Source organism: Eptatretus burgeri, chromosome 2, assembly GCF_056783735.1.
Source record: "Eptatretus burgeri isolate ZD-2024b chromosome 2, Ebu_testis_v1, whole genome shotgun sequence".
In the NCBI taxonomy this organism is placed as follows: Eukaryota; Metazoa; Chordata; class Myxini; order Myxiniformes; family Myxinidae; genus Eptatretus; species Eptatretus burgeri.
Window position 1 is genome coordinate 151715178 of NC_140962.1, and position 27870 is coordinate 151743047.

General features: G+C 49.9%; 1 protein-coding gene across 1 annotated transcript in view; it reads left to right on the top strand.

The window, feature by feature from the left end:
* LOC147033561 (uncharacterized) overlaps positions 1-27870 on the top strand; it is a 51733-nt gene that overhangs the window by 16512 nt on the left and 7351 nt on the right. The window lies entirely within an intron of this gene.

Below are 27870 nucleotides of genomic sequence, written 5' to 3' on the forward strand. Positions count from 1 at the left end.
TTACGGCGGTACAACGGCCTTGCTAATTTTCCAACACACAGCACGCTAAGCCAATGGAGGAAGGGACACAAACGAGCTGATACATTTCACAAATGGGGATGTTTATTTACCAATAAGCAGGGAGGGGAACACAGAAGAGCAGACTTATCTGAATATAGAAGGCACGTATATACAGCAAGGCACTTATACAATTTCCTACTTAACTGACTGGCGCCACAAACACACACACACACACACACACACACACACACACTCAAAATAATCGGACCCAAAGCGTTCTTTATTGAGGCCTGTCTCGGACCTGTCCACCTCTTGTGGGGATGGGACTCAAACCCGCAACCACAACCGTCTGCAGGGCCCTCGTCGACGACCACTCACTGGCCCTGGATGCCAGGTTCGAAACTGCCTGGACTGAAATGCCCTCTCCCACCAGGGATGTCTCACACGGTCCTCCGAACTCGCGAAAGCTGCTGCCACGAGCACACCGTCTCTCCCTCCCCTCGTCCAGACCACCCCCCTTTTTGTGCTCAGGCGAGAGACCTTTTTTTGCCACTCGCCTCCTCATTGGACGGTCCGTTCTCGGACGACTCGTTGCGGCATCCCGATTGGCCGGGGTCGAACACTCTATCTCGCTAATGCGGAGCCAGCCTGAGGTGCTGAGCTTCCTGGTTGGACAAGGGGCCCGCCCCTCCCCTTCTGGGCGGAGTCTCGATCTGAGGTGATGAGGTTCCTGGTTGGACAAGGGGCCCGCCCCTGCCCTTCTGGGCGGAGTCTCGATCTGAGGTGATGAGGTTCCTGGTTGGACAAGGGGCACGCCCCTGCCCTTCTGGGCGGAGTCTCGATCTGAGGTGATGAGGTTCCTGGTTGGACAAGGGGCACGCCCCTGCCCTTTTGGGCGGAGTCTCGATCTGAGGTGATGGAAATCTCCGCCCCCGTACGTGATCGAACACACGTAGACAATGGCGTCGAGCAGAGCGAGTGGAAGATGATGCTGGTGTTGTTATGAGGGGTGTAAAATTAAAAGAAAACCCTGACTATCAAAGTAACTCACAGCGCAAATATATTTATTCACCCATGAGAGCTTGGGAAAGGGAGCTATCTATCCACATTCAGTTATCAAAGTAACTGAGCTATAGGAACCTGAATGTTGTGTGCTCATGGCTTCCAGATTCGCAACAATATATCTCTATCTCTCTCTATCTATCAATAGTTATCTTTAATTATTTTTTTTTGGATGCCAAATCTAGACTCATGTGATATCTAATGCACAGAAACGTATAACAAGGCAGGAGACAAAGGGGGGGGGGGGAGAGAGGGAAGCAGAAAGTTGTGGGGAACAGACACAATGGGAGATCTGTGGAAGGGAGAGGGGTGGGGCAGGGTACACGGGGTAAACAAGATGGTACTATGAGGAATTTGAAGGAGGTAGGTTTTGGGTGGATTAATGGGGTAGAAAAGATCGAGGTTTTGGATGGGGGAAGATAAGAGATGGTGGTGAACATCTGTTTTGAAGACCTGGAGGGAAGAGTGGGATTGAACAGAGTGTGGGAGTTTGTTCCAGAGGTGGGAAAAAAAAGAGGAATGAAAGAGTGAAGGTGAGCAGTGACGCTTGATTTTGGCAGTTTCACAAGAAGGGGTGTTTTGGTGGACCTTGAGTGCCCTGAGGAAATATAGGGGGAAAAGATCACAGACAGAGCATGGGGGGGGGGGAGGGGGGAAGGGGTAAGGCCAGAGAGGAGATGGTAGAAGACAGAAAGACCACCGACCTGCCTCAAGTGAGAGCCCCAAAGGCTCACCCTCATCCCAGGAGATACCAATGATCCTAAATGCCTTGGTTTCTACAGCACATGAAATTGAGCTCGGTGTGAGGCAGGAGCACCACCCCAGAGGGGAGAGCAGTACTCCATCAAGTTGCGGATGAAAGTTTTGTAAGTGGTCAGGAGCTCAGGTGGGCCGAGGAAGGACTTTGCACGAGGTAGGATTCCCAGTCGGTGACTGACTGATTGGCTTTGGAGGACAAGTTGGAAATGTGACTTGACCAGGAAAGATCATGGCGGATAGTGAGGCCCAGGAGCTTGAAAGAGAGGACTTCTTCCAGGGGATTGTTGAGAAAGTCGATTGGAGGTGGGGGGGGGGGGGGGTTGTGTAACCTTTAACTTATTTTATTTCCTGATGGTGTAGTGCAGGCATGATGGGCGTCAAATGTGCTTGTTTTCTTCACAGGAGAATGGGATCACATTGGGAAGTTCCACTGCACCTCCTGCTCTCAAAGTTTCACTTGTCCAGCTGCAAAAAGCACATTCTCACCAGCATTAACACCCCAATCAATTATTCCCTGTGATGAGATTGCTTCCTCAGGACCAACACCATGGATGGGGAACATATGCCACACGATGGTCATGATGAACTCGCACACTTGGGAACGAGAAGAAGGTGAGCGTGCGATGATCTCATCCAGTATACAAATTAAATAATCGATCCATTCCAAGTTTAAAACATAAATCTGATCCAACATGCTCGAACCCTAAAAAAAAAAAAAAACATAACAACAACCACCACCACACCAACAACAACCACCACCTGGGCAACTCTCGGGTCGGCATCTTCAAGGCGGTTGTACTCCCAACGGAAGTCGAAAAGCAACTTGTGTACGTCATCTTGTTTAGGATTAGATAAAGGAAAGGTCAAGTTGCTTTAAATTTGTTATCCATTGTCGTGTCCCCGGAACTCGGTTTGATTCCTTGAAGTTCATCAAGTTTGTTGTGAGCAGAGCCACGCCCCCTCAGCTCGTGACGCGCTTGTTGGAAGCAGAGCCACGCCCCTCAGCTCGTGACGCGCTTGTTGAAGCAGAGCCACGCCCCTCAGCTTGTGACGCGCTTGTTGGAAGCAGACCACGCCCCCTCAGCGTGTGAAGCGCTTGTTGTTGGCATAGCCACGCCTATCAGCACGTGAAGCGCTGGTTGAAAGCATAGCCACGCCCCTCAGCGCTTGAAGCGCTTGTTGTTGGCAGAGCCACGCCCTTCAACGCGTGACGCGCTTGTCGCACGCTCCGCCCCTTCCGGATCCGGATGTTTATCGTTGAAGCTTCAAATGTCGCAAGAAAACGGATTAACACAAACGGCCGGTGACGAGAAAACGCGAAAAAACATTAACTTATCACAATATCTCACATCTATGAAGCAGCTCGAGGTAAATAAATTTAAGGGAGTCGCCGTACTCTGACGTCATAGCCTGTGGTTTTTTTTTTGGAACGAGGAATGTGGGGAGAACTGCGTCAGCAATCGGTCGCTGTCGCTTGCCAAGCCGGACGTTCCTTTACCGCTTTGCAAACCGCTCTGTGTCGGAGCAAACAATCAAGAGCGATGTGTGGCGGGCGGTAAGCGAGCCGCTTGCGAACGATCGCCTCCGCAAGTTGGCGAACATGGCCGCCGTCGAGTTAAAAGCGGTTTGTGCTTCGACTTCCAATTTTACCATCACAGAGGACGACATCAAATTTTTCAATGGACGTGAGTATTGAGTTCTGTCTGAGTTTAACATCAAATGTCCGTTTTGTACTGTATGCCACTGCAAATGTCCCTTTTGTACTGTATGTCACTGTAAATGTCCCTTTTGTACTGTATGCCACTGCAAATGTCCCTTTTGTACTGTATGTCACTGTAAATGTCCCTTTTGTACTGTATGTCACTGTAAATGTCCCTTTTGTACTGTATGTCACTGTATATGCCCCTTTTGTACTGTATGTCACTGTATATGCCCCTTTTGTACTGTATGTCACTGTATATGTCCCTTTTGTACTCTATGTCACTGTATATGTCCCTTTTGTACTGTATGTCACTGTATATGTCCCTTTTGTACTGTATGTCACTGTATATGTCCCTTTTGTACTGTATGTCACTGTATATGTCCCTTTTGTACTGTATATGTCCCTTTTGTACTGTATATGTCCCTTTTGTACTGTATATGTCCCTTTTGTACTGTATGTCACTGTATATGTCCCTTTTGTACTGTATATATCCCTTTTGTACTGTATGTCACTGTATATGTCCCTTTTGTACTGTATGTCACTGTATGTCACTGTATATGTCCCTTTTGTACTGTATGTCACTGTATATGTCCCTTTTGTACTGTATGTCACTGTATATGTCCCTTTTGTACTGTATGTCACTGTATATGTCCCTTTTGTACTGTATGTGTCCCTTTTGTACTGTATGTCACTGTATATGTCCCTTTTGTACTGTATGTGTCCATTTTGTACTGTATGCCACTGTATATGTCCCTTTTGTACTGTATGTGTCCATTTTGTACTGTATGCCACTGTATATGTCCCTTTTGTACTGTATGTCACTGTATATGTCCCTTTTGTACTGTATGTCACTGTATATGTCCCTTTTCTACTGTATGTGTCCATTTTGTACTGTATGTCACTGTATATGTCCCTTTTGTACTGTCACTGTATATGTCCCTTTTGTACTGTCACTGTATATGTCCCTTTTGTACTGTCACTGTATATGTCCCTTTTGTACTGTCACTGTATATGTCCCTTTTGTACTGTCACTGTATATGTCCCTTTTGTACTGTCACTGTATATGTCCCTTTTGTACTGTCACTGCATATGTCCCTTTTGTACTGTCACTGCATATGTCCCTTTTGTACTGTCACTGCATATGTCCCTTTTGTACTGTCACTGCATATGTCCCTTTTGTACTGTCACTGCATATGTCCCTTTTGTACTGTCACTGCATATGTCCCTTTTGTACTGTCACTGCATATGTCCCTTTTGTACTGTCACTGCATATGTCCCTTTTGTACTGTCACTGCATATGTCCCTTTTGTACTGTCACTGCATATGTCCCTTTTGTACTGTCACTGCATATGTCCCTTTTGTACTGTCACTGCATATGTCCCTTTTGTACTGTCACTGCATATGTCCCTTTTGTACTGTCACTGCATATGTCCCTTTTGTACTGTCACTGCATATGTCCCTTTTGTACTGTCACTGCATATGCCCCTTTTGTACTGTCACTGCATATGCCCCTTTTGTACTGTCACTGCATATGTCTCTTTTTTACTGTCACTGCATATGTCCCTTTTGTACTGTCACTGCATATGTCCCTTTTGTACTGTCACTGCATATGTCCCTTTTGTACTGTCACTGCATATGTCCCTTTTGTACTGTCACTGCATATGTCCCTTTTGTACTGTCACTGCATATGTCCCTTTTGTACTGTCACTGCATATGTCCCTTTTGTACTGTCACTGCATATGTCCCTTTTGTACTGTCACTGCATATGTCCCTTTTGTACTGTCACTGCATATGTCCCTTTTGTACTGTCACTGCATATGTCCCTTTTGTACTGTCACTGCATATGTCCCTTTTGTACTGTCACTGCATATGTCCCTTTTGTACTGTCACTGCATATGTCCCTTTTGTACTGTCACTGCATATGTCCCTTTTGTACTGTCACTGCATATGTCCCTTTTGTACTGTCACTGCATATGTCCCTTTTGTACTGTCACTGCATATGTCCCTTTTGTACTGTCACTGCATATGTCCCTTTTGTACTGTCACTGCATATGTCCCTTTTGTACTGTCACTGCATATGTCCCTTTTGTACTGTCACTGCATATGTCCCTTTTGTACTGTCACTGCATATGTCCCTTTTGTACTGTCACTGCATATGTCCCTTTTGTACTGTCACTGCATATGTCCCTTTTGTACTGTCACTGCATATGTCCCTTTTGTACTGTCACTGCATATGTCCCTTTTGTACTGTCACTGCATATGTCCCTTTTGTACTGTCACTGCATATGTCCCTTTTGTACTGTCACTGCATATGTCCCTTTTGTACTGTCACTGCATATGTCCCTTTTGTACTGTCACTGCATATGTCCCTTTTGTACTGTCACTGCATATGTCCCTTTTGTACTGTCACTGCATATGTCCCTTTTGTACTGTCACTGCATATGTCCCTTTTGTACTGTCACTGCATATGTCCCTTTTGTACTGTCACTGCATATGTCCCTTTTGTACTGTCACTGCATATGTCCCTTTTGTACTGTCACTGCATATGTCCCTTTTGTACTGTCACTGCATATGTCCCTTTTGTACTGTCACTGCATATGTCCCTTTTGTACTGTCACTGCATATGTCCCTTTTGTACTGTCACTGCATATGTCCCTTTTGTACTGTCACTGCATATGTCCCTTTTGTACTGTCACTGCATATGTCCCTTTTGTACTGTCACTGCATATGTCCCTTTTGTACTGTCACTGCATATGTCCCTTTTGTACTGTCACTGCATATGTCCCTTTTGTACTGTCACTGCATATGTCCCTTTTGTACTGTCACTGCATATGTCCCTTTTGTACTGTCACTGCATATGCCCCTTTTGTACTGTCACTGCATATGCCCCTTTTGTACTGTCACTGCATATGCCCCTTTTGTACTGTCACTGCATATGCCCCTTTTGTACTGTCACTGCATATGCCCCTTTTGTACTGTCACTGCATATGCCCCTTTTGTACTGTCACTGCATATGCCCCTTTTGTACTGTCACTGCATATGCCCCTTTTGTACTGTCACTGCATATGCCCCTTTTGTACTGTCACTGCATATGTCCCTTTTGTACTGTCACTGCATATGTCCCTTTTGTACTGTCACTGCATATGTCCCTTTTGTACTGTCACTGCATATGTCCCTTTTGTACTGTCACTGCATATGTCCCTTTTGTACTGTCACTGCATATGTCCCTTTTGTACTGTCACTGCATATGTCCCTTTTGTACTGTCACTGCATATGTCCCTTTTGTACTGTCACTGCATATGTCCCTTTTGTACTGTCACTGCATATGTCCCTTTTGTACTGTCACTGCATATGTCCCTTTTGTACTGTCACTGCATATGTCCCTTTTGTACTGTCACTGCATATGTCCCTTTTGTACTGTCACTGCATATGTCCCTTTTGTACTGTCACTGCATATGTCCCTTTTGTACTGTCACTGCATATGTCCCTTTTGTACTGTCACTGCATATGTCCCTTTTGTACTGTCACTGCATATGTCCCTTTTGTACTGCATGCCACTGCAAATGTCCCTTTTGTACTGCATGCCACTGCAAATGTCCCTTTTGTACTGCATGCCACTGCAAATGTCCCTTTTGTACTGCATGCCACTGCAAATGTCCCTTTTGTACTGCATGCCACTGCAAATGTCCCTTTTGTACTGCATGCCACTGCAAATGTCCCCTTTTGTACTGCATGCCACTGCAAATGTCCCCTTTTGTACTGCATGCCACTGCAAATGTCCCCTTTTGTACTGCATGCCACTGCAAATGTCCCCTTTTGTACTGCATGCCACTGCAAATGTCCCCTTTTGTACTGCATGCCACTGCAAATGTCCCCTTTTGTACTGGATGCCACTGCAAATGTCCCCTTTTGTACTGGATGCCACTGCAAATGTCCCCTTTTGTACTGGATGCCACTGCAAATGTCCCCTTTTGTACTGGATGCCACTGCAAATGTCCCCTTTTGTACTGGATGCCACTGCAAATGTCCCCTTTTGTACTGGATGCCACTGCAAATGTCCCCTTTTGTACTGGATGCCACTGCAAATGTCCCCTTTTGTACTGGATGCCACTGCAAATGTCCCCTTTTGTACTGTATGCCACTGCAAATGTCCCTTTTGTACTGTATGCCACTGCAAATGTCCCCTTTTGTACTGTATGCCACTGCAAATGTCCCCTTTTGTACTGTATGCCACTGCAAATGTCCCCTTTTGTACTGTATGCCACTGCAAATGTCCCCTTTTGTACTGTATGCCACTGCAAATGTCCCCTTTTGTACTGTATGCCACTGCAAATGTCCCCTTTTGTACTGTATGCCACTGCAAATGTCCCCTTTTGTACTGTATGCCACTGCAAATGTCCCCTTTTGTACTGTATGCCACTGCAAATGTCCCCTTTTGTACTGTATGCCACTGCAAATGTCCCCTTTTGTACTGTATGCCACTGCAAATGTCCCCTTTTGTACTGTATGCCACTGCAAATGTCCCCTTTTGTACTGTATGCCACTGCAAATGTCCCCTTTTGTACTGTATGCCACTGCAAATGTCCCCTTTTGTACTGTATGCCACTGCAAATGTCCCCTTTTGTACTGTATGCCACTGCAAATGTCCCCTTTTGTACTGTATGCCACTGCAAATGTCCCCTTTTGTACTGTATGCCACTGCAAATGTCCCCTTTTGTACTGTATGCCACTGCAAATGTCCCCTTTTGTACTGTATGCCACTGCAAATGTCCCCTTTTGTACTGTATGCCACTGCAAATGTCCCCTTTTGTACTGTATGCCACTGCAAATGTCCCCTTTTGTACTGGATGCCACTGCAAATGTCCCCTTTTGTACTGGATGCCACTGCAAATGTCCCCTTTTGTACTGGATGCCACTGCAAATGTCCCCTTTTGTACTGGATGCCACTGCAAATGTCCCCTTTTGTACTGGATGCCACTGCAAATGTCCCCTTTTGTACTGGATGCCGCTGCAAATGTCCCCTTTTGTACTGGATGCCGCTGCAAATGTCCCCTTTTGTACTGGATGCCGCTGCAAATGTCCCCTTTTGTACTGGATGCCGCTGCAAATGTCCCCTTTTGTACTGGATGCCGCTGCAAATGTCCCCTTTTGTACTGGATGCCGCTGCAAATGTCCCCTTTTGTACTGGATGCCGCTGCAAATGTCCCCTTTTGTACTGGATGCCGCTGCAAATGTCCCCTTTTGTACTGGATGCCGCTGCAAATGTCCCCTTTTGTACTGGATGCCGCTGCAAATGTCCCCTTTTGTACTGGATGCCGCTGCAAATGTCCCCTTTTGTACTGGATGCCGCTGCAAATGTCCCCTTTTGTACTGGATGCCGCTGCAAATGTCCCCTTTTGTACTGGATGCCGCTGCAAATGTCCCCTTTTGTACTGGATGCCGCTGCAAATGTCCCCTTTTGTACTGGATGCCGCTGCAAATGTCCCCTTTTGTACTGGATGCCGCTGCAAATGTCCCCTTTTGTACTGGATGCCGCTGCAAATGTCCCCTTTTGTACTGGATGCCGCTGCAAATGTCCCCTTTTGTACTGGATGCCGCTGCAAATGTCTCCTTTTGTTCTGGATGCCGCTGCAAATGTCCCCTTTTGTACTGGATGCCGCTGCAAATGTCCCCTTTTGTACTGGATGCCGCTGCAAATGTCCCCTTTTGTACTGGATGCCGCTGCAAATGTCCCCTTTTGTACTGGATGCCGCTGCAAATGTCCCCTTTTGTACTGGATGCCGCTGCAAATGTCCCCTTTTGTACTGGATGCCGCTGCAAATGTCCCCTTTTGTACTGGATGCCGCTGCAAATGTCCCCTTTTGTACTGGATGCCGCTGCAAATGTCCCCTTTGTACTGGATGCCGCTGCAAATGTCCCCTTTTGTACTGGATGCCGCTGCAAATGTCCCCTTTTGTACTGGATGCCGCTGCAAATGTCCCCTTTTGTACTGGATGCCGCTGCAAATGTCCCCTTTTGTACTGGATGCCGCTGCAAATGTCCCCTTTTGTACTGGATGCCGCTGCAAATGTCCCCTTTTGTACTGGATGCCGCTGCAAATGTCCCCTTTTGTACTGGATGCCGCTGCAAATGTCCCCTTTTGTACTGGATGCCGCTGCAAATGTCCCCTTTTGTACTGGATGCCGCTGCAAATGTCCCCTTTTGTACTGGATGCCGCTGCAAATGTCCCCTTTTGTACTGGATGCCGCTGCAAATGTCCCCTTTGTACTGGATGCCGCTGCAAATGTCCCCTTTTGTACTGGATGCCGCTGCAAATGTCCCCTTTTGTACTGGATGCCGCTGCAAATGTCCCCTTTTGTACTGGATGCCGCTGCAAATGTCCCCTTTTGTACTGGATGCCGCTGCAAATGTCCCCTTTTGTACTGGATGCCGCTGCAAATGTCCCCTTTTGTACTGGATGCCGCTGCAAATGTCCCCTTTTGTACTGGATGCCGCTGCAAATGTCCCCTTTTGTACTGGATGCCGCTGCAAATGTCCCCTTTTGTACTGGATGCCGCTGCAAATGTCCCCTTTTGTACTGGATGCCGCTGCAAATGTCCCCTTTTGTACTGGATGCCGCTGCAAATGTCCCCTTTTGTACTGGATGCCGCTGCAAATGTCCCCTTTTGTACTGGATGCCGCTGCAAATGTCCCCTTTTGTACTGGATGCCGCTGCAAATGTCCCCTTTTGTACTGGATGCCGCTGCAAATGTCCCCTTTTGTACTGGATGCCGCTGCAAATGTCCCCTTTTGTACTGGATGCCGCTGCAAATGTCCCCTTTTGTACTGGATGCCGCTGCAAATGTCCCCTTTTGTACTGGATGCCGCTGCAAATGTCCCCTTTTGTACTGGATGCCGCTGCAAATGTCCCCTTTTGTACTGGATGCCGCTGCAAATGTCCCCTTTTGTACTGGATGCCGCTGCAAATGTCCCCTTTTGTACTGGATGCCGCTGCAAATGTCCCCTTTTGTACTGGATGCCGCTGCAAATGTCCCCTTTTGTACTGGATGCCGCTGCAAATGTCCCCTTTTGTACTGGATGCCGCTGCAAATGTCCCCTTTTGTACTGGATGCCGCTGCAAATGTCCCCTTTTGTACTGGATGCCGCTGCAAATGTCCCCTTTTGTACTGGATGCCGCTGCAAATGTCCCCTTTTGTACTGGATGCCGCTGCAAATGTCCCCTTTTGTACTGGATGCCGCTGCAAATGTCCCCTTTTGTACTGGATGCCGCTGCAAATGTCCCCTTTTGTACTGGATGCCGCTGCAAATGTCCCCTTTTGTACTGGATGCCGCTGCAAATGTCCCCTTTTGTACTGGATGCCGCTGCAAATGTCCCCTTTTGTACTGGATGCCGCTGCAAATGTCCCCTTTTGTACTGGATGCCGCTGCAAATGTCCCCTTTTGTACTGGATGCCGCTGCAAATGTCCCCTTTTGTACTGGATGCCGCTGCAAATGTCCCCTTTTGTACTGGATGCCGCTGCAAATGTCCCCTTTTGTACTGGATGCCGCTGCAAATGTCCCCTTTTGTACTGGATGCCGCTGCAAATGTCCCCTTTTGTACTGGATGCCGCTGCAAATGTCCCCTTTTGTACTGGATGCCGCTGCAAATGTCCCCTTTTGTACTGGATGCCGCTGCAAATGTCCCCTTTTGTACTGGATGCCGCTGCAAATGTCCCCTTTTGTACTGGATGCCGCTGCAAATGTCCCCTTTTGTACTGGATGCCGCTGCAAATGTCCCCTTTTGTACTGGATGCCGCTGCAAATGTCCCCTTTTGTACTGGATGCCGCTGCAAATGTCCCCTTTTGTACTGGATGCCGCTGCAAATGTCCCCTTTTGTACTGGATGCCGCTGCAAATGTCCCCTTTTGTACTGGATGCCGCTGCAAATGTCCCCTTTTGTACTGGATGCCGCTGCAAATGTCCCCTTTTGTACTGGATGCCGCTGCAAATGTCCCCTTTTGTACTGGATGCCGCTGCAAATGTCCCCTTTTGTACTGGATGCCGCTGCAAATGTCCCCTTTGTACTGGATGCCGCTGCAAATGTCCCCTTTTGTACTGGATGCCGCTGCAAATGTCCCCTTTTGTACTGGATGCCGCTGCAAATGTCCCCTTTTGTACTGGATGCCGCTGCAAATGTCCCCTTTTGTACTGGATGCCGCTGCAAATGTCCCCTTTTGTACTGGATGCCGCTGCAAATGTCCCCTTTTGTACTGGATGCCGCTGCAAATGTCCCCTTTTGTACTGGATGCCGCTGCAAATGTCCCCTTTTGTACTGGATGCCGCTGCAAATGTCCCCTTTTGTACTGGATGCCGCTGCAAATGTCCCCTTTTGTACTGGATGCCGCTGCAAATGTCCCCTTTTGTACTGGATGCCGCTGCAAATGTCCCCTTTTGTACTGGATGCCGCTGCAAATGTCCCCTTTTGTACTGGATGCCGCTGCAAATGTCCCCTTTTGTACTGGATGCCGCTGCAAATGTCCCCTTTTGTACTGGATGCCGCTGCAAATGTCCCCTTTTGTACTGGATGCCGCTGCAAATGTCCCCTTTTGTACTGGATGCCGCTGCAAATGTCCCCTTTTGTACTGGATGCCGCTGCAAATGTCCCCTTTTGTACTGGATGCCGCTGCAAATGTCCCCTTTTGTACTGGATGCCGCTGCAAATGTCCCCTTTTGTACTGGATGCCGCTGCAAATGTCCCCTTTTGTACTGGATGCCGCTGCAAATGTCCCCTTTTGTACTGGATGCCGCTGCAAATGTCCCCTTTTGTACTGGATGCCGCTGCAAATGTCCCCTTTTGTACTGGATGCCGCTGCAAATGTCCCCTTTTGTACTGGATGCCGCTGCAAATGTCCCCTTTTGTACTGGATGCCGCTGCAAATGTCCCCTTTTGTACTGGATGCCGCTGCAAATGTCCCCTTTTGTACTGGATGCCGCTGCAAATGTCCCCTTTTGTACTGGATGCCGCTGCAAATGTCCCCTTTTGTACTGGATGCCGCTGCAAATGTCCCCTTTTGTACTGGATGCCGCTGCAAATGTCCCCTTTTGTACTGGATGCCGCTGCAAATGTCCCCTTTTGTACTGGATGCCGCTGCAAATGTCCCCTTTTGTACTGGATGCCGCTGCAAATGTCCCCTTTTGTACTGGATGCCGCTGCAAATGTCCCCTTTTGTACTGGATGCCGCTGCAAATGTCCCCTTTTGTACTGGATGCCGCTGCAAATGTCCCCTTTTGTACTGGATGCCGCTGCAAATGTCCCCTTTTGTACTGGATGCCGCTGCAAATGTCCCCTTTTGTACTGGATGCCGCTGCAAATGTCCCCTTTTGTACTGGATGCCACTGCAAATGTCCCCTTTGTACTGGATGCCGCTGCAAATGTCCCCTTTTGTACTGGATGCCGCTGCAAATGTCCCCTTTGTACTGGATGCCGCTGCAAATGTCCCCTTTTGTACTGGATGCCGCTGCAAATGTCCCCTTTTGTACTGGATGCCGCTGCAAATGTCCCCTTTTGTACTGGATGCCGCTGCAAATGTCCCCTTTTGTACTGGATGCCGCTGCAAATGTCCCCTTTTGTACTGGATGCCGCTGCAAATGTCCCCTTTTGTACTGGATGCCGCTGCAAATGTCCCCTTTTGTACTGGATGCCGCTGCAAATGTCCCCTTTTGTACTGGATGCCGCTGCAAATGTCCCCTTTTGTACTGGATGCCGCTGCAAATGTCCCCTTTTGTACTGGATGCCGCTGCAAATGTCCCCTTTTGTACTGGATGCCGCTGCAAATGTCCCCTTTTGTACTGGATGCCGCTGCAAATGTCCCCTTTTGTACTGGATGCCGCTGCAAATGTCCCCTTTTGTACTGGATGCCGCTGCAAATGTCCCCTTTTGTACTGGATGCCACTGCAAATGTCCCCTTTTGTACTGGATGCCGCTGCAAATGTCCCCTTTTGTACTGGATGCCGCTGCAAATGTCCCCTTTTGTACTGGATGCCGCTGCAAATGTCCCCTTTTGTACTGGATGCCGCTGCAAATGTCCCCTTTTGTACTGGATGCCGCTGCAAATGTCCCCTTTTGTACTGGATGCCGCTGCAAATGTCCCCTTTTGTACTGGATGCCGCTGCAAATGTCCCCTTTGTACTGGATGCCGCTGCAAATGTCCCCTTTTGTACTGGATGCCGCTGCAAATGTCCCCTTTTGTACTGGATGCCGCTGCAAATGTCCCCTTTTGTACTGGATGCCGCTGCAAATGTCCCCTTTTGTACTGGATGCCGCTGCAAATGTCCCCTTTTGTACTGGATGCCGCTGCAAATGTCCCCTTTTGTACTGGATGCCGCTGCAAATGTCCCCTTTTGTACTGGATGCCGCTGCAAATGTCCCCTTTTGTACTGGATGCCGCTGCAAATGTCCCCTTTTGTACTGGATGCCGCTGCAAATGTCCCCTTTGTACTGGATGCCGCTGCAAATGTCCCCTTTTGTACTGGATGCCGCTGCAAATGTCCCCTTTTTGTACTGGATGCCGCTGCAAATGTCCCCTTTTGTACTGGATGCCGCTGCAAATGTCCCCTTTTGTACTGGATGCCGCTGCAAATGTCCCCTTTTGTACTGGATGCCGCTGCAAATGTCCCCTTTTGTACTGGATGCCGCTGCAAATGTCCCCTTTTGTACTGGATGCCGCTGCAAATGTCCCCTTTTGTACTGGATGCCGCTGCAAATGTCCCCTTTTGTACTGGATGCCGCTGCAAATGTCCCCTTTTGTACTGGATGCCGCTGCAAATGTCCCCTTTTGTACTGGATGCCGCTGCAAATGTCCCCTTTTGTACTGGATGCCGCTGCAAATGTCCCCTTTTGTACTGGATGCCGCTGCAAATGTCCCCTTTTGTACTGGATGCCGCTGCAAATGTCCCCTTTTGTACTGGATGCCGCTGCAAATGTCCCCTTTTGTACTGGATGCCGCTGCAAATGTCCCCTTTTGTACTGGATGCCGCTGCAAATGTCCCCTTTTGTACTGGATGCCGCTGCAAATGTCCCCTTTTGTACTGGATGCCGCTGCAAATGTCCCCTTTTGTACTGGATGCCGCTGCAAATGTCCCCTTTTGTACTGGATGCCGCTGCAAATGTCCCCTTTTGTACTGGATGCCGCTGCAAATGTCCCCTTTTGTACTGGATGCCGCTGCAAATGTCCCCTTTTGTACTGGATGCCGCTGCAAATGTCCCCTTTTGTACTGGATGCCGCTGCAAATGTCCCCTTTTGTACTGGATGCCGCTGCAAATGTCCCCTTTTGTACTGGATGCCGCTGCAAATGTCCCCTTTTGTACTGGATGCCGCTGCAAATGTCCCCTTTTGTACTGGATGCCGCTGCAAATGTCCCCTTTTGTACTGGATGCCGCTGCAAATGTCCCCTTTTGTACTGGATGCCGCTGCAAATGTCCCCTTTTGTACTGGATGCCGCTGCAAATGTCCCCTTTTGTACTGGATGCCGCTGCAAATGTCCCCTTTGTACTGGATGCCGCTGCAAATGTCCCCTTTGTACTGACTGCCACTGCAACTGTCCCCTTTTGTACTGGATGCCGCTGCAACTATCCCCTTTTGTACTGGATGCCGCTGCAAATGTCCCCTTTTGTACTGGATGCCGCTGCAAATGTCCCCTTTTGTACTGGATGCCGCTGCAAATGTCCCCTTTGTACTGGATGCCGCTGCAAATGTCCCCTTTGTACTGGATGCCGCTGCAAATGTCCCCTTTGTACTGGATGCCGCTGCAAATGTCCCCTTTTGTACTGGATGCCGCTGCAAATGTCCCCTTGTACTGGATGCCGCTGCAAATGTCCCCTTTTGTACTGGATGCCGCTGCAAATGTCCCCTTTGTACTGGATGCCGCTGCAAATGTCCCCTTTGTACTGGATGCCGCTGCAAATGTCCCCTTTGTACTGGATGCCGCTGCAAATGTCCCCTTTGTACTGGATGCCGCTGCAAATGTCCCCTTTGTACTGGATGCCGCTGCAAATGTCCCCTTTTGTACTGGATGCCGCTGCAAATGTCCCCTTTTGTACTGGATGCCGCTGCAAATGTCCCCTTTTGTACTGGATGCCGCTGCAAATGTCCCCTTTTGTACTGGATGCCGCTGCAAATGTCCCCTTTTGTACTGGATGCCGCTGCAAATGTCCCCTTTTGTACTGGATGCCGCTGCAAATGTCCCCTTTTGTACTGGATGCCGCTGCAAATGTCCCCTTTTGTACTGGATGCCGCTGCAAATGTCCCCTTTTGTACTGGATGCCGCTGCAAATGTCCCCTTTGTACTGGATGCCGCTGCAAATGTCCCCTTTGTACTGGATGCCGCTGCAAATGTCCCCTTTTGTACTGGATGCCGCTGCAAATGTCCCCTTTTGTACTGGATGCCGCTGCAAATGTCCCCTTTTGTACTGGATGCCGCTGCAAATGTCCCCTTTTGTACTGGATGCCGCTGCAAATGTCCCCTTTTGTACTGGATGCCGCTGCAAATGTCCCCTTTTGTACTGGATGCCGCTGCAAATGTCCCCTTTTGTACTGGATGCCGCTGCAAATGTCCCCTTTTGTACTGGATGCCGCTGCAAATGTCCCCTTTTGTACTGGATGCCGCTGCAAATGTCCCCTTTTGTACTGGATGCCGCTGCAAATGTCCCCTTTTGTACTGGATGCCGCTGCAAATGTCCCCTTTTGTACTGGATGCCGCTGCAAATGTCCCCTTTTGTACTGGATGCCGCTGCAAATGTCCCCTTTTGTACTGGATGCCGCTGCAAATGTCCCCTTTTGTACTGGATGCCGCTGCAAATGTCCCCTTTTGTACTGGATGCCGCTGCAAATGTCCCCTTTTGTACTGGATGCCGCTGCAAATGTCCCCTTTTGTACTGGATGCCGCTGCAAATGTCCCCTTTTGTACTGGATGCCGCTGCAAATGTCCCCTTTTGTACTGGATGCCGCTGCAAATGTCCCCTTTTGTACTGGATGCCGCTGCAAATGTCCCCTTTTGTACTGGATGCCGCTGCAAATGTCCCCTTTTGTACTGGATGCCACTGCAAATGTCCCCTTTTGTACTGGATGCCACTGCAAATGTCCCCTTTGTACTGGATGCCACTGCAAATGTCCCTTTTGTACTGGATGCCACTGCAAATGTCCCTTTTGTACTGGATGCCACTGCAAATGTCCCTTTTGTACTGGATGGCACTGCAAATGTCCCTTTTGTACTGGATGCCACTGCAAATGTCCCTTTTGTACTGGATGCCACTGCAAATGTCCCTTTTGTACTGGATGCCACTGCAAATGTCCCCTTTTGTACTGGATGCCACTGCAAATGTCCCTTTTGTACTGTGTATCACTGCAAATGTCCCTTTTGTACTGTGTATCACTGCAAATGTCCCTTTTGTACTGTGTATCACTGTCTATGTCCCTTTTGTACTGTGTATCACTGTCTATGTCCCTTTTGTACTGTGTATCACTGTCTATGTCCCTTTTGTACTGTATATCACTGTCTATGTCCCTTTTGTACTGTATATCACTGTCTATGTCCCTTTTGTTTGTTGTTGGTGATGGAACACCCCTCTGGAATGCGCACGCGGTGGACATGTTCTGATGTGTTGGCATTCATTCACCTGTGTCATGCCAGCTTGTGCGGCGATAAAACTGCACAAACAGACAATTCCATGAATGTGGAAAGACATTCCATCTGTAAGTCCTTATTTCTGTTGAAAATAGAGTGTAATATTGTTGCGGGGCTGGCGCGTCGGCCGCGAGCACAACCCCCAGACGGATCCGCAAGTCGGCTCAACCGATTGCCCGGAATGTATAGGTCGTACTTTTCAGAAAAGTACGGGTCCCTTTCGGACCGAACTTGCCAACAGACCACCCGCGTGGAAGAGGGTGAATAGCCAAATTTCGATATACCTAAGTATCTACGCTGGAAATCTACCAGGGAAATTCACCCTCGGCTGACTTTGTCCGAATCGAGTCGCTATCGCCGACTCGGATCCGGCGTAACCGAGCGGAATTACCAAAGTCGGGCCGGACCAAATGAACAATTTACCAACACTAATCCTCAAACGCGTCATGTCGAGCCAATAAAAGAAACACAAAACGAGCTGATGCATTCAACAATGGGGGTATTTATTAACAATAATGGGGGGAATTAGGGGAGCACGTAAGAGGCAGAATTAAACCGAATAAAGCAAGGCAAATAATATACAGGCAAAAATACTTGTGCAGTTCGCTACTTAACAGACGGGCCCACTGACACACACACACACACACACACACACACACACACACACACACACACACACACACACACACACACACACACACACACACACACACACACACACACACACACACACGAAAAGTTGTGGCTGGAGCCTTTATTCAGCTCAGAGGACAGGGGAGCTGAGGACCAGGATGGTTGGCTACCTCACCGCGAACGTGTGACTGGACAATCCTGCCTTCCAGGAGCTCCATTCGCCCGGGACTCGCGCGGCACAACCGCAGCCAGCCGAGGTGAACCGAAGTGATCGCCCAGGTTCGCGATTGTGCGGAGGAGGAGAAGATGATGACAATGGGAGCGCCTCCTTTCCTCTTGGCTGGCTGGCTCCCTCCGGAACTCGTGCACGACCACCTTACCAGGACCAGAGCGACCACAGCACGCACCTCTCGCCAGAACGGGAACGACGACCACGCACAGACTGCGCCAGACCCAGAACAGAACGCGCGTGAACCGCGCCTATTATTATACCCCCCCCCCGCTTCGAAGGGGGGGCACCTCCTCACAACTCCGCCCTCTCCACCCGGACGACCTTCTGTGCATGCACCCTCGTCATCCCTCCCATTGGCCAAAAGGGGCGGCAAACCCCCTGATTAGTCACGTGGCGTGGTGACATCACTTGGACCCGCCCCTGGCACAGGAAGCTGAGCAACATGTCTCTGCAGGGCTCCGCCCACCCCTGACGTCGACCAGAGCAAGGTGAAGGAAGCGGGGCGAGGGCGATGCGGTGAGGTCGGTGGTGGAAAAATAAACCAAAAGCAAACCTGACTATTAAAATAACTTCACAGCGCAGGAACATTTATTTACCCATTAGACTAGGGGAGGGAGCTATCTATAAAACGCATACTTACCGAGATAACTGAGCTGAAGAACCTGAATGTTGAGTGCGATAGCTTTCCAAACTCGGAACAATACAAGGTTTAAAAAAATATATATTAATAATGGAATTTTGCCATGTCCATGGTGTGTGTTTGTTTGTTTGACCTTCTCGCACTCAAACAGATGGTTGTAAACAGAACCCAAATCATCATTTATAAAGTTGCCTCAAGCTTTTCCCCTGCAAGTGATCATCCTTCTTTCTCGTTGAGTTGAGTTTTAGACTTACTTATTTTATGATGTGATCCACAAAAAACTGTTTCTGTTGAAATATTTAACGAGGAAATTTTATTTGGATACATGTATAATATTGTTACGGTTGTGGAAATTCACAGAGCACCATATAGGTCCTTCGATAAGTTTGTGTTCAGATAGATTTCCCCACCGATGTTTAAAGGGATTTATTCGTGTAACCGGGCTGTGATTTTTGAAGTAGCCGTTTTTCTTTTGCTATCGTTATTTTGGACCAACCGCATTTCAAACACCACAACCGCCTTCTCCACAACACCGACCACAACCACCTTCTCCACAATCGCCAACATCCCCACAGACAACGAACAACCACTTTCTCCACAGCCGCCTTCACAACAACCACTTTCTCCACAACCGCCATAGCTGTGTTGGGGACCGTGCCGGATTTGCACAGCAGCGCGCGAGGTCCGTGCTGTGCTACGCAGGAGGCCGCCGCGTGCGCACGTGCGCGCCTGCGCGAGTGAAATCCGGTCCGTAAACACGCGCGGTGGATGTTAGCCGATCCTGCGGACGGACAGAAGCTTGGCTGGATAGACTAATTTGGAACGGATGGGTTCTCCAGGCGAGCTTGTGTGTCAAGCTCTAATGAGCAGAGCACATGTGCTCGTGTGGGGAACCCCTCGAAACGCGAGGTTTGCTTTGAATGCGCAGAGTGACGTCGTGGCTGTATGGTTGGAACCCGGCAGGAGGGAAATCCCTGCCGGATGTTACCGTCCGAGAAGGGACGAGGTGCTCGAAGCGCGAACAGCTGCCATGACGTCACGGGGAAAGAGCGCAGGTTGCGAGTTGCTGCGCTGGTGTGCGCATAAGGAAAAAACAAACAAAAGCAAGCCTCGCCGTTTCGAGTAAATAGGATTCCCAGGCAAGGGGTGGAGACCCCCCCCCTCTGCCTGGGGCACAGGATGGAACTAGTCAGGGGGAAGGGTTAGCTTAGTTAAACCGGGTCCATGGGGCAGGGGTAAGTCCTTGTGGAGCCCGTGGAATGGATAAGGTAGAGTGATTCAGATTAGATTTAGGATTGGAAATGGGAAATGATTTTTTGGAAGACAAAGAAAGACTTTGAATGTGAAGTGGGGACATAGCTTAGCTACGTAGAGTTAAATGGAATGTGCTATAGTGTAAGGGATGACGAGGGACCATGAGTTAATTATGGGATTTAGTGAGAAGAATGGCAGTGATCAGCGATGTGTGAAGAGGAGTGAAATGGAAACATGTTGAATGAGTGAGGCCAGCGAGCCTGTGTGTATGGAATGAATGTGGAATGCATGGTGCGATGAGTGATTGGGGGGAGGAGTGACTCCCACCCAAGGGACCCCGGGGTCAGAATAATGTCAGATAGTGGGTTCGTCAAATTGACAAAATGGAGGTCGTTTTGCTGTTGGTGGGAATGTATGCTCGAAACCCGTTTGGAGGGGTGCAGGAGCCCTGTTGACGGGCTGGAAGCGTGGCTGCGAACGGTGAGTATCGCTTAATGGGTACCCCGGGATAGTCGGCCGCGGTAGGCCAAGGGTCCATGGGGGGCCAGGATAGTGTAGTGGGCCCGCATGATGCAGGGCCCGGGGTGCCGTTGGCCACATGGGCAGTGCATTGGGCACGGGCACCCAGGGAAGGGGCCCGGGGCGCCAGCCTGCCACGTGAGCATCGAGAGGGAGTGGCCAGAGAGGGCAACCCCCCCCCCCCAAAATTTTAGGGAGCTGGTAGGCTCGGAGACAGTTGCAGGGCCTGGGGGTGCCATAGTTTGAGAATCGGCAGAGGCGAGTTCCTGCTAAGGGAGCCACGTGTCCCAGCCACGAAACCATGCGAGGGCATGAGGGAAAATTGGAGGGCAAGGCCCAAAATTGTGAGGACACCAATACAGGCGACGGGAATCTTGGTTGTAAGAACCAATAGATTAAGCGAGAGGTGCTTTTGGAACGCCCCGTGGTAGTTTAAGATTAATAAACGTTGGGGTAGATTAGGAAGTGTACCCCTCCGCACCATCCATCCCTTCGCTCTTGTTGTGGACCGTTGGACCCACCTTGGATAAAAAGATCGCTGAGATCTGAAGAGGCCATTCTGAGGCTTAGATTGGGCCTCGACACAGGACACCAGCTCTCCCTTATTGCCCTCCAGGAAGGGAACGTAGGGGTTGGGAGTAGGCTTGGACAGGATAGGTAAGCCGGCAGAGACTATAAAGGGGATTAGAGAGACGAATTATAAGGGGGGAAATGAAAATAAAATAAAACAAAAAAAAATAAGATGGGGCTAAATTATTTGTGTTATGCAAATTAAGGGGTGGGTATGGACAGAGATAGGCAAAGGCAATAGGTTGGGAGGGAGACAGTAGGGTAGGTCCGAGCCCACCTTCCGAGTGACCAGCACCACCACACTCCCTCCACGAACCTCCAGAACAAGGCCTGTGCCGGCCAGCTTCACCTGCCGGCCTGTTTTTGCTACAAGGCCTGTGCCGGCCAGCTTCACCTGCCGGCCTGTTTTTGCTACAAGGCCTGTGCCGGCCAGCTTCACCTGCCGGCCTGTTTTTGCTACAACGGCCTGTGCCAGCCTTGCCATGCCTTGTCTGCCTGCCTTTGCCTTGACCCCATGCCTGCTAGCCCTTGTTTGCATTTGCCCCATTCCATCCATCACCATGTGCGCCAGGATCACCGCGGAAGCTGCAGCGACTGCCCTGCAGGCAGCCGCACCATGGGACTGCATTGAGCAGCCCGTGCACCGCTCATTTTTGTTTGCTTGCCCCAGTACCATTCATTGTTCTGCAGGGACTGCCTTGCAGGCAGCCGCACACGGGGACTGCATTGGTGCAGCCCGTGCACCGTTTGTGTTCAATGCGCTCATTTCAGGGGGCAGGCCTAAGACTGCATTGAAAACCGGCCACATACCCCGTTTAAACCTGCATTTGTTTCATGAGCCAGAGACTGCATTTGAGCAGCCTGGCTCCCTGCTTCTCTTTCCCACAGACTCCATCAGTCCTGGGCCATGGTTTTGTGTAAATTTGTAAGTTAAGTTAAAATTGTACATGGTTTGCTCCCCCCTGCATGTGTGTCTTCGCGCCGGCAATTTAATTAAGTCGCCTGCATGAGTGGGTTTGTTTAGTTAGTTACCCAGCCCGTAGGTTATTTATTTTTGGGACACGAATACACTAAATGTCGCACTCAGGGATCCGAAGATAAATCGTACTCGGGGAAACTTACACACGAAGGCACACGAAAATTCGACGACTCGGGACGAGTCTGTAAAAAGGGGAGGGGCTCGTGTTACAGTTGTGGAAATTCACAGAGCACCATATAGGTCCTTAGATCAGTTGTGTCGATGAGTCTGTGTTCAGATAGATTTCCCCACCGATGTTTAAAGGGCTGTGATCTTTGAGGTAGCCGTTTTTCTTTTGCTATCGTTATTTTGGACCAACTGCATTTCAACCACCACAACGCTGACCACAACCACCTTCTCCACAATCACCAACATCCCCACAGACAACGAACAACCACCTTCTCCACAGCCGCCTTCACACAACCGCCTTCACACAACCGCCTTCACACAACCGCCTTCACACAACCGCCTTCACACAACCGCCTTCACACAACCGCCTTCACACAACCGCCTTCACACAACCGCCTTCACACAACCGCCTTCACACAACCGCCTTCACACAACCGCCTTCACACAACCGCCTTTTCACACAACCGCTTTCACACAACCGCTCTTCACACAACCGCTTTTCACACAACCGCTTCACACAACCGCCTTCACACAACCGCCTTCACACAACCGCCTTCACACAACCGCTTTCACACAACCGCCTTCACACAACCGCCTTACACAACCGCTTTCACACAACCGCTTCACACAACCGCTTCACACAACCGCCTTCACACAACCGCTTTCACACAACCGCCTTTTCACACAACCGCTTCTTCACACAACCGGCCACACAACCGCTTTTCACACAACCGCCTTCACACAACCGCTTTCACACAACCGCCTTCACACAACCGCCTTCACACAACCGCCTTCACACAACCGCCTTCACACAACCGCTTTTCACACAACCGCCTTCACACAACCGCCTTCACACAACCGCCTTCACACAACCGCTTCACACAACCGCTTCTTCACACAACCGCTTCACACAACCGCTTCTTCACACAACCGGGCCTTCACACAACCGCCTTCACACAACCGCTTTCACACAACCGCTTTTCACACAACCGCTTTTCACACAACCGCCTTCACACAACCGCCTTTCACACAACCGCTTTTCACACAACCGCTTCACACAACCGCTTCACACAACCGCTTTTCACACAACCGCCTTTCACACAACCGCTTCACACAACCGCTTTCACACAACCGCTTTCACACAACCGCTTTCACACAACCGCCACACAACCGCTTTCACACAACCGCTTCACACAACCGCTTTTCACACAACCGCTTCACACAACCGCCTTCACACAACCGCCTTTTCACACAACCGCTTTCACACAACCGCTTTTCACACAACCGCTTCACACAACCGCTTTTCACACAACCGCTTTCACACAACCGCTTCACACAACCGCTTTTCACACAACCGCTTCACACAACCGCTTTTCACACAACCGCCTTTTCACACAACCGCTTACACACAACCGCTTTTCACACAACCGCTTCACACAACCGCCTTTCACACAACCGCTTTTCACACAACCGCTTCACACAACCGCCTTCACACAACCGCCTTCACACAACCGCTTTTCACACAACCGCCACACAACCGCTTTCACACAACCGCTTTCACACAACCGCTTTTCACACAACCGCCACACAACCGCCTTCACACAACCGCTTTCACACAACCGCCTTCACACAACCGCTTCACACAACCGCTTCACACAACCGCTTTTCACACAACCGCCTTCACACAACCGCCTTCACACAACCGCTTCACACAACCGCCTTTCACACAACCGCTTCACACAACCGCTTTCACACAACCGCTTTTCACACAACCGCTTTTCACACAACCGCCTTCACACAACCGCTTTTCACACAACCGCCTTCACACAACCGCCTTACACACAACCGCCTTTTCACACAACCGCTTTCACACAACCGCCTTCACACAACCGCCTTCACACAACCGCCTTCACACAACCGCCTTCACACAACCGCTTTCACACAACCGGGCTTTCACACAACCGCTTTTCACACAACCGCTTACACAACCGTCACACAACCGCTTTTCACACAACCGCTTTCACACAACCGCCTTTCACACAACCGCCACACAACCGCTTCACACAACCGCCTTTCACACAACCGCTTCACACAACCGCCTTCACACAACCGCCTTCACACAACCGCCTTTTCACACAACCGCCACACAACCGCTCTTCACACAACCGCTTTTCACACAACCGCCTTCACACAACCGCTTCACACAACCGCTTTCACACAACCGCTTTCACACAACCGCTTCACACAACCGCCTTCACACAACCGCCTTCACAACCGCCTTCACACAACCGCCTTTTCACACAACCGCCTTCACACAACCGCCTTCACACAACCGCCTTCACACAACCGCCTTCACACAACCGCCTTTCACACAACCGCCTTCACACAACCGCTTCACACAACCGCCTTTCACACAACCGCTTTCACACAACCGCTTTCACACAACCGCCTTCACACAACCGCCTTCACACAACCGCTTTTCACACAACCGCCTTCACACAACCGCCTTCACACAACCGCCTTCACACAACCGCCTTCACACAACCGCTTCTTCACACAACCGCCTTCACACAACCGCCTTTCACACAACCGCCACACAACCGCTTCTTCACACAACCGCCTTCACACAACCGCCTTCACACAACCGCCTTCACACAACCGCCTTTTCACACAACCGCTTTCACACAACCGCCTTCACACAACCGCCTTCACACAACCGCCTTTCACACAACCGCCTTCACACAACCGCTTTCACACAACCGCCTTCACACAACCGCCTTCACACAACCGCCTTCACACAACCGCCTTTCACACAACCGCCTTCACACAACCGCCTTCACACAACCGCCTTCACACAACCGCCTTTCACACAACCGCCTTTCACACAACCGCCTTTTCACACAACCGCCTTTCACACAACCGCCTTCACACAACCGCCTTTCACACAACCGCCTTCACACAACCGCCTTCACACAACCGCTTTCTTCACACAACCCCCTCCACACAACCCCCTTCACACAACCCCCTTCACACAACCCCCTTCACACAACCGCCTTCACACAACCGCCTTCACACAACCGCCTTCACACAACCGCCTTCACACAACCGCCTTCACACAACCGCCTTCACACAACCGCCTTCTCCACAACGCCAACCACAGCCACCATTTCCAAAACCACATCTCCCCCAATAACCAACAACGAACAACATCGCTTCACCTTCAACTCCGCAAACGCCGCCATCTTTGCACCGGCCACGGTGAGATCGCTGCAAACAGACGCGAGGGTTTCCTCGTTGTGCAGGGACGGTGATTTCACCCACGTCCGCTCTCCTTTGTTGTCACCAGCATCGATGATCTCAACCATGTCCGCTCGCTCCGAGCTTCGCCTCGAGATCGGATCAGGAGATCGAAGGGGGCGGAGCCAGCGGTGGGTCAGAGGTGCGGGATCAGAGATCAAACCTCGCCTCACGGATCCCATATAGCAGAGCACCAAGTCAGTCAGTCGGTCTGGGCTTGGAGTGGTGTGAAGAGCAAGGTTCGAGTCCAGTGGAGGTCTGGGTTTGCCGAGGAGATGGGAGCTGGGAGCGCAGCCAAGCCTGCCGTGCTGTGCAGAACAGCGCGTTCGTGTTCGGGATGTGGGGAGAGCCGGAGAGAGGTCGCCAGCCAGCACCGAACGGTCTGAGGTGATCGGGCTTCGGGACAGTCCGAGCGGCACTGAGGGACGGACGAGCTCTTAAAGAGAGCATCAACTCGAAGAGAGCAAAAGACCCGTTCGTTCCTCTGAGGCGTTGCCGGCTGGGCCCGAATCACCAGGCCGCCCGAGGAGGCCTGGGCCGAACCGCGATCACGCCAGCTGCCATGAGGACGGGACGTCGCGGGTCGCCCCAGCGAGGCAACACGAAGGTGAAGGTAACCAGCGCGGCCTCTCGGAGCTCCTTCGGTCTCCCAAGCTCTGAGAGACATTAAAGGCTTACGAGCCCGGGCCTTTTCTTTCTGGGGTTTTTGAATGAACGTTGTGGCGCCATGTCCTTAGGTAGAACTGATGTTAAGTACAAGTGACTGTACATAATAAATATACGGTTGTAGTCTTTGTCTTGCTATTGTCTCGTCCCTACCCACATTCATTGCATGCTCGTATATCCCTGCATTGCTGCTTTGATCGTCGATGTGTGCAAATAAATGTGCTTGTGTGAATGTCGACCCGTTCATCGCGTCCTTTTTCTTCATTGAACTTCCGTATTGAGTTCGGAGTAATAGCTGGCTTTTTAATAGCCGATAAAGCGATCGGTTCCAATGGGGCTGCGCGATAATACCCCGCTCGGTTATCCCAAAACGAAGCGAGCTGCTTAAGCGGCTCGTTTCAAGCGGGCCCCGTTGAAACGAGCTGCTTAAGCGGCTCGTTTCAAGTGGGCCCCGTTGAAGTGCAGTCTCTTGGTCGTCTGCCCGCGCGATTAATTAGGTATTTCGACGATTGACCCTGTTGCGCGCGGGTCGAGTGTTGACTAGGCTGTGGTGTGCATTAAAAACACACCCGTAGCTGGGTTCCGGCGTTTGATCCGGAAAGCTGCGACTGGATTGTCCGTTTGGTGGGCAAGAGCGGCCGCCATTGGCGAGAAGCGGTCGTCCGCACGCCCGCGGGCAGAAATCTACAACAATATATTAGACAAAATAAACTCTACATTGGAACGTCTGGCTGATTTCCTCTTGTGTACCGTGATCAGTAAAATATTCTTAATTGAAATTTATGCCTTCGCTCTATTTTATTACAATTTCAGGCTTCTTTTTTGAAACAAATAATCTTTTTCGAGACTGGAAACCATTCATGTCTGTCTGTTGAAAAAAAAAAAGTGACACTACGTACGTGCGTCTTGAAAACGTACTCTCGGAATGAACCTTTTAAACCTTTTTCGACTCTTACAACCCTTTGGACCGCATAGATGCTTCAAACCTTGAGACCCCTTATAACTCTTAACCCTTTGGACCCCGATAGATCCTTTTAAACCCCTTTAGACCCGAACTACCATTGGAATATGCACCCTTGAGACACTTTCAACCCTTTGGACTTCAACACTCTTTAGATACCTTCGACCATGTAGACCGTTAAACCCCCTTTAAACACACACCTCACAAACATCAAATTAGTCTCCTTGCAATATACAGATGAGACTTTTTTTTTTCCAGCAAGTGAGGTACGTACTCTCGCCGCCCAGAGGGTGGATACTCTGCTTGTTTCCTTTAAGTTGAAGCAACAACATTGACTGACATGCCCAAATTATATTAATTAACCAGTTTGAAGCTATAGATGGGGCTGTTTGAGAGATAATATTAACAAAGGGAATCTCTGGCAGAAATCCAACATCTGCATATTAAAGAAAAAATACTGTTATGATTGTGGAGGTAGATGGAAGAATCTAAGAGAGAGTACAGCATTGTGTAGAGTTGTGTGGTCCATAGACGAGTAGAAGCATCTCGATGTGAGTATGGAACCTGTGAGCTTGTGTTACGTGTCACCACACGAAGGGTGGTGCGGTGTTCATTAGCCAAGGGAGTTGGAATAAGTTCCCCAGTATGTGATTGCCCTCTGTGATTGTTTTTTTTTTTTTTTTTTGCCCCCATGTTTTTATATTTCAAGATCGGCAATAAATGTAGGGAACGCGTCCCTGAAACCACAACAAACGGGCAGAAAGC